The sequence below is a fragment of the Argiope bruennichi genome, chromosome 7 (genome assembly GCF_947563725.1).
Source record: "Argiope bruennichi chromosome 7, qqArgBrue1.1, whole genome shotgun sequence".
In the NCBI taxonomy this organism is placed as follows: Eukaryota; Metazoa; Arthropoda; class Arachnida; order Araneae; family Araneidae; genus Argiope; species Argiope bruennichi.
Window position 1 is genome coordinate 103,313,234 of NC_079157.1, and position 6,043 is coordinate 103,319,276.

A 6,043-nucleotide genomic window follows, 5' to 3' on the forward strand; every position below is an offset into this window, starting at 1 on the left:
ATTATATACTGAATACTAATGGTAATATTCAGTATATAATGGTATTTTGCTTTATTTAAAAAAAAAGATTGAAAAAATATAAATAGTATTAACCTGAGGGCAGATATAAATGAGAATTTTATCCAACGTATTGCTTTGAAAGATTCTTTTAATGCTTAGAAAAAATAATTTAAATGCTGAAGTAAAACAAAATTTCTTTAATGGTCATTTGAATACAGAATTAATCAAAAATAACCTTTCCCTTAAGAATGAATATACTTCAATAATGGTATAAAAATGTCTTACCTTCATGATGCTCATCTAAATAAAAAAGATGAAGGAAATTATTAGCAATAAAAACTCACATTATGATCAAAGACTTATTTTATGGTAAGTTTAAATTAATTCTAAATAAAGTAAAAATCATTACCGAGATCATTGGTCATTTAAACAAATATGACGACTTAAATGTTCATCTGATTCAATACGCAATCTCATATTTTTAAATGAAGGGAAACGCAAACAATTTTAAAGACACAAATTTATAGCTTTCTAAAATGATTTATGCGGAAAATCTTTTCTCTAATTCATCATTTGTATCTTAAGGAATTGATGAAACATTATGTTTTGGAAAATAAATAGTAAAATCGTTTCATTAATAATTCATTTCCATAATTTAAAGAATTTTGCAGTTCACTTTAATTTTTTACTTATTGAAGTGAAAAATATAAAGTTTGATTCAACCTTTTTGCAATATCTAATATATCTCTATCTATATACGGATAAAGGTATAAAAATTTTGAAAATTCATAGAAAAATTCAGTGCATAGAAATTTAGAATTACTGAGTTATATATTGCAAAATCTTCATTTCTCATTAAAATTTACTATATATAAGTAATATCCCAAAGTTTGACAAAACAAAATAATTGAAAAACGAAAAATTTTATGAAATTGCTAATTTATACATGTTGAAATTTCATATTTGTCTACGAAAATCAGTTTTGATTCGTTATTCTACCCATTTTTTATTAATATGAATTCCTCTTACACACTTTAAAATTTCCGTTTAAGAGTCATACTTAACTAGAAAATGTAAAATAGATCTAAATTTAAAGTAAAAATCTCACTCAAATTTAGGAAAGAGGCTTATAGAATAAATGATGATAATAATATAATAACAATTCCTGGTGTTTCTTCGTATTAAAAAATTTCCAAAAATTGTATTTACAGCAAAATTTGGCGAAACGATTTTTTTATTCATTTATAATCAATCAAATCAAAGAAATCAATGGTCGCTTTTTAACAATAAACATATTTTAATGCGAAAAAGTTTGTTCGATATTTAATAATTTTAATCAAAAAATTTTTTATAATTAAGACAAAAACTGTTCTTTACGAAAAATTGAAGTCATAAATATAGAACTTCAAAGCGTTAAAGCTAAATATATAGAAATCCTATTATGTATCTAAAATATCCAATTGAAATGTCAAAAGTGCAATATAATCCTATTGAAAACATTTGTTTCCAATAGCAAGTCAATGTGTTTCAAGAATATTAGTATTATACATGAATATCAATTATGTAAATATACTCTTACTGTGAATATTATCACCCTCTATCTCGCTTCTTTTAAATTCATAATATTAAGATAGAATAAATAATAATTCGAAATAAATATTTTAAAATACAACTAAAAGATAACAAAAGTAGCACTTAAGTAAAATCCAATAGACTAAGAAATAAGATGGAATTATAAAACATGAATGATAAATGTGTGATTTATAAGATGAAAAAAACACGATATTCTATTTAATTTCCTTTTTTTGAACTCAAGTATCTTTGCAAGGGATGTTCTTTCAGAAAATAAATTGGTTAGAGAAACTTTCTTTTAAAAAAATTTTTATAAAGTAAACACGAATTTTGATTTATTATCTGCGTATAACTTCATTTATATGCAGAAACATTATTCGAAAATATTATATATTATTGATATTAGCGATAAAAAGATAGTACCGTGATCATGGTCGTCTACACAAATATAATAAAGAAAATTATGTAAAAAGAGTGAATTTATCATCATAAAGTCATATAATACAGAATGATTATAAAGTTGTAAAACATATTATAGAGAGAGTGGTAATATGAGCAAGCATAATATTAGAAATCCTTATCTGAATGACAATTTATAATAAAGGATATAAAAAGTTCTATTGCGTTCATTTCAACAAGAATTCTATATGATATTATATTTGTTATCATGTTTTTAGTTTATGAGAAAATATTAGTCATAATGTTACATCCCATGCATCAGGTTTTGTTTCCAATTGCAGCTTATGTTTGTAAAACAATACTTAAACTGGTTGATACAATTTATAAGTCTAAAAGTTTTAATTTGCGTATTTTTAAATTTAACAATAAAATTTCCAAATGATTCATGCACCCACATATTGCTGCTTTGCACTAGATATCTATCTTCTGTAATCATACAGCACAATTATAAACGTTTCAATATTTCTCAGGCATTCTTTAACAATTAAATGCTAGGACAAGCACACTAAAATATTGTACCAAGAAGAAATGACTATTAGCACAAGATATTGTACAGTATATCTCCACAATGTTTGTTCAGTATCCTGAAAGCCGGCCAAAATAAATTTCGGAAAAATATTATGGGGCATTTTGTGCTAATGATGGTATGAAGAATAACTCATATAAATCAAAACAGAGGAGTGGTTTATATCTTTCATTAATCAATTTATACAAGTTCAATTTCAGATCATGGTAAGGATTTTCAATATTAAGAAAATAGATATAAAAATTATTACATTTTTGTATATTTGAAATAAAATAAAACAGTGGAAGAAAACCTAAAATTAAGGAAATATCTTTTGTTGGTTTCTGAATTCAATCTTAAACAACAAACGACAAATTCAAAAATCTTTGGAATATCGGGGTCAAAAAAATTAAAAACTTTTTTTTAAATCTTAAAGTATTGCACTACTGTTGTGAACATCGATTAACTACTACAGTCACATAAAGATCCGGATTGTAATAGAACTATCAAGAAACACTTCTAGGACATTCAACAAAAATCATCATTTCTGTCTGTCATTCACGAAAAGAGATTATATTTTTGACACATAAATTTACTATTGATAAAAGATATCTGGGACTGAATTTAATGAATTACGGATGAATACTGAAGAAGAATGTTACAGGTATCAAAGAATAAAGAAATCACCAACTCCAGCATTTTACAGAGAACAGTGACAGACAGATATATGAAAAAGTATGTACTTTTTCATTCTAATTTAATCTAGATGACTGAAAACACTATACCAAATGGTGTCAAATTATTTGCATATCTGAAAGTTCAGAAGTAAAACCCTTTGAAAATACAATATTTTCTCATGTACCGAAGAAAAACTTTTTATTATTACTAAAATTACCTGTGTTATTATTACTAAAAATTATTTTGATATGTAGAGAAAAATTACAATAGAATAGTAAAAAATGTACTACCATCACGATTATGATTATACGAATGCCAGAATCGATTATATTAAAAGTTATTATTTTAAAGCAGGAATGAAATAAGTTAGAGAAAGCTTGGAGATAAATATCAATTAGAAATAATATGAAAATATATTACCTTCATGATGTTCATCTAAACAATAGTCATGCAGCAAATTAAAATTCAAAATATAATTTTAAAAATTTTAATGGTACGATATAAATTAATAATGAAAGTAAAATAAAAATTTGCATGGTGACTTTTGTCTTCTAAGCAAGTACAACGATAAAAATTTTTTTTAAAAATTAATAATAAAGTAAACGTTTAATTTTAAGACAAATAGAAATACGGTTAACATAAAATAAATTACCGTGATGATGCTCATCTGAAAGAGAATTTCGTTTCAAATTTTAATTCTAAAATATTTTTTTTATTGTTGCAGATAAATGAATTATAAATAAAAGTATAGAATGTAATATCAGCACGACAGAGGCATTTAAATGCCAGAATCGACAAATGTCATTTTAAAATAATAGAGGAAATCCTGGAGGACGAATATACATTAGAAATTGCATAAAAATGATTCACCTTCATGCCCATCTAAACATCCATCCACAAATTTAAATCCAAATTATAATAGAATTTTTTAATGCTAATATAAATTAATAATGAAGTAATATTAAAATTAGCATCATCATCGTTGTCATTTAAACAAGCACAAGGATACAATTTAAAAAATACCCTGGTAATTATTAATATGAAACAAACGTATATTTTTAAGACGTAAAATGAAATATAGATAAAGTAAAATAAATTATTATGATGGTCATCTGAAAGAAAATTGCATTTAAAATTCCAATTCTAAATTATTTTTATCTTTCTAAATCAATGAAATATAACATTAAAGTATAAACTGCACTTGCATCATAATTGTGGTCATAAATGTGAGATTAATCATTGTTTAATAAACAAGTTCAATAAAATAGAAATAAATAATAATATGATGATAATCTGAACAAATATCAGAGGAAATTTTTTAGTCAGTAAAATTCAATTTATTGTCTTAAAACTTTAACTTGGTTACATGGAAATTTAGATAAAAATAAAGTAAGAAGTTTAATTTGGTCGTAGTCATTTAATCAAGCATTAATATACATATTTTTAACTGCCTTACTAATATTACTATAAAAAATGTTTTACAATAAGATGAGCTAAAAATAATGAAAAATATACTACCATGATGGTGGTCTTCTAAAAAGCAATTACGTTTAAGATTATTATTAATCGAAAAAATTTCTTGAGGTAAATAAATTATACTATTAAATAAAAATATATTACCATCAAAATTTAGTAAAGATCGCTTATATATTCCTAAAAAAATGCAGATAAAATCAAACTGTTATTTGAAACTATATCAAATATTACATTATATACCATATCAAATATCGCATTATATGCATATATGTGTATGCAATGATATTTTAAAATCTAACTTAAATCTTAATTGAATGCCAAATTTTTATCTTAAAATAATCTATATTAATTTCATTTTCAATTGTTCTTTTATTTCCTGATCTAATTCCACTTTTTTTTATTTAATTAATTTTACACGCCTTCTAGAATGATGATCTCAGCATTTTTACTCGCTTCGAGTGAAAAGATAAAAATTCCTAATAGTTACAACATTCGTTTAAAGATATATAAGATTCCCTTTCCCAAGACTATAAACGTAAAAGAAACCCCTATCAATCTCAGATTAAAATCACAAAAGTTTAAAATTTCGCACTCTTTTGCTATTGGGTCGAGATATAGATTAATGTATCCTTTTGCCGTTTTTTATCTGTACAAATTATTCTCCCCAGGAAAAATAAAATCTAATTTAAAATTTCAAAAGTTTCTTCTTCTCGGCCGAGCATCTGCTGAGTCATTATATATATATATATATATAGTGTGTCCTTAAGTTCTTGGGCGAAACTTTAAGGGTAGGTAAAATACATAAGCTTTTTTTTGCACAGCAATAAGAAGCCAGAAATGAAAAGTGTTGGCAAAAAAAAATAAAAAATGCTAAGGACCTAGCGACCTGTGTTTGGTTTTTTTGACATGAAATGAACGGTATCGCAAAGCTGGCAGTTTAAACACAAAAAAATTTTGTGATCTGGGTTTTTTTTTTTTTTTTTTTTTTTTGCTGTTGTGTTGCTTTTTTTCTGTTTCCTGTTTTTTGCTGTTGTGTTAATGCTTCTCTACCATTACATTTCGTAACTCTCACATAAGATGCATTGCGCTCTCTGCTTCCTCACAGAGCGTAAATTACTATCACGCAAAAATATTCTCTAATAGCAAGAGAATTGTTTTATACTTGCATAATGCCATTTCAAACTGAATAAAGGACTGAGGACTGTTTGAAGATGCAGAATAAATAAATCTCCTCAATTATTCAATAGTTTTCGTCCCAAAAATTAAACTTTATTTAAGCTACGTCCTTAAATTTGTACATCATCTGCTCTAAAAAAGTTATTTTAATAAATATATTCTTCATTTCCGCAGGAT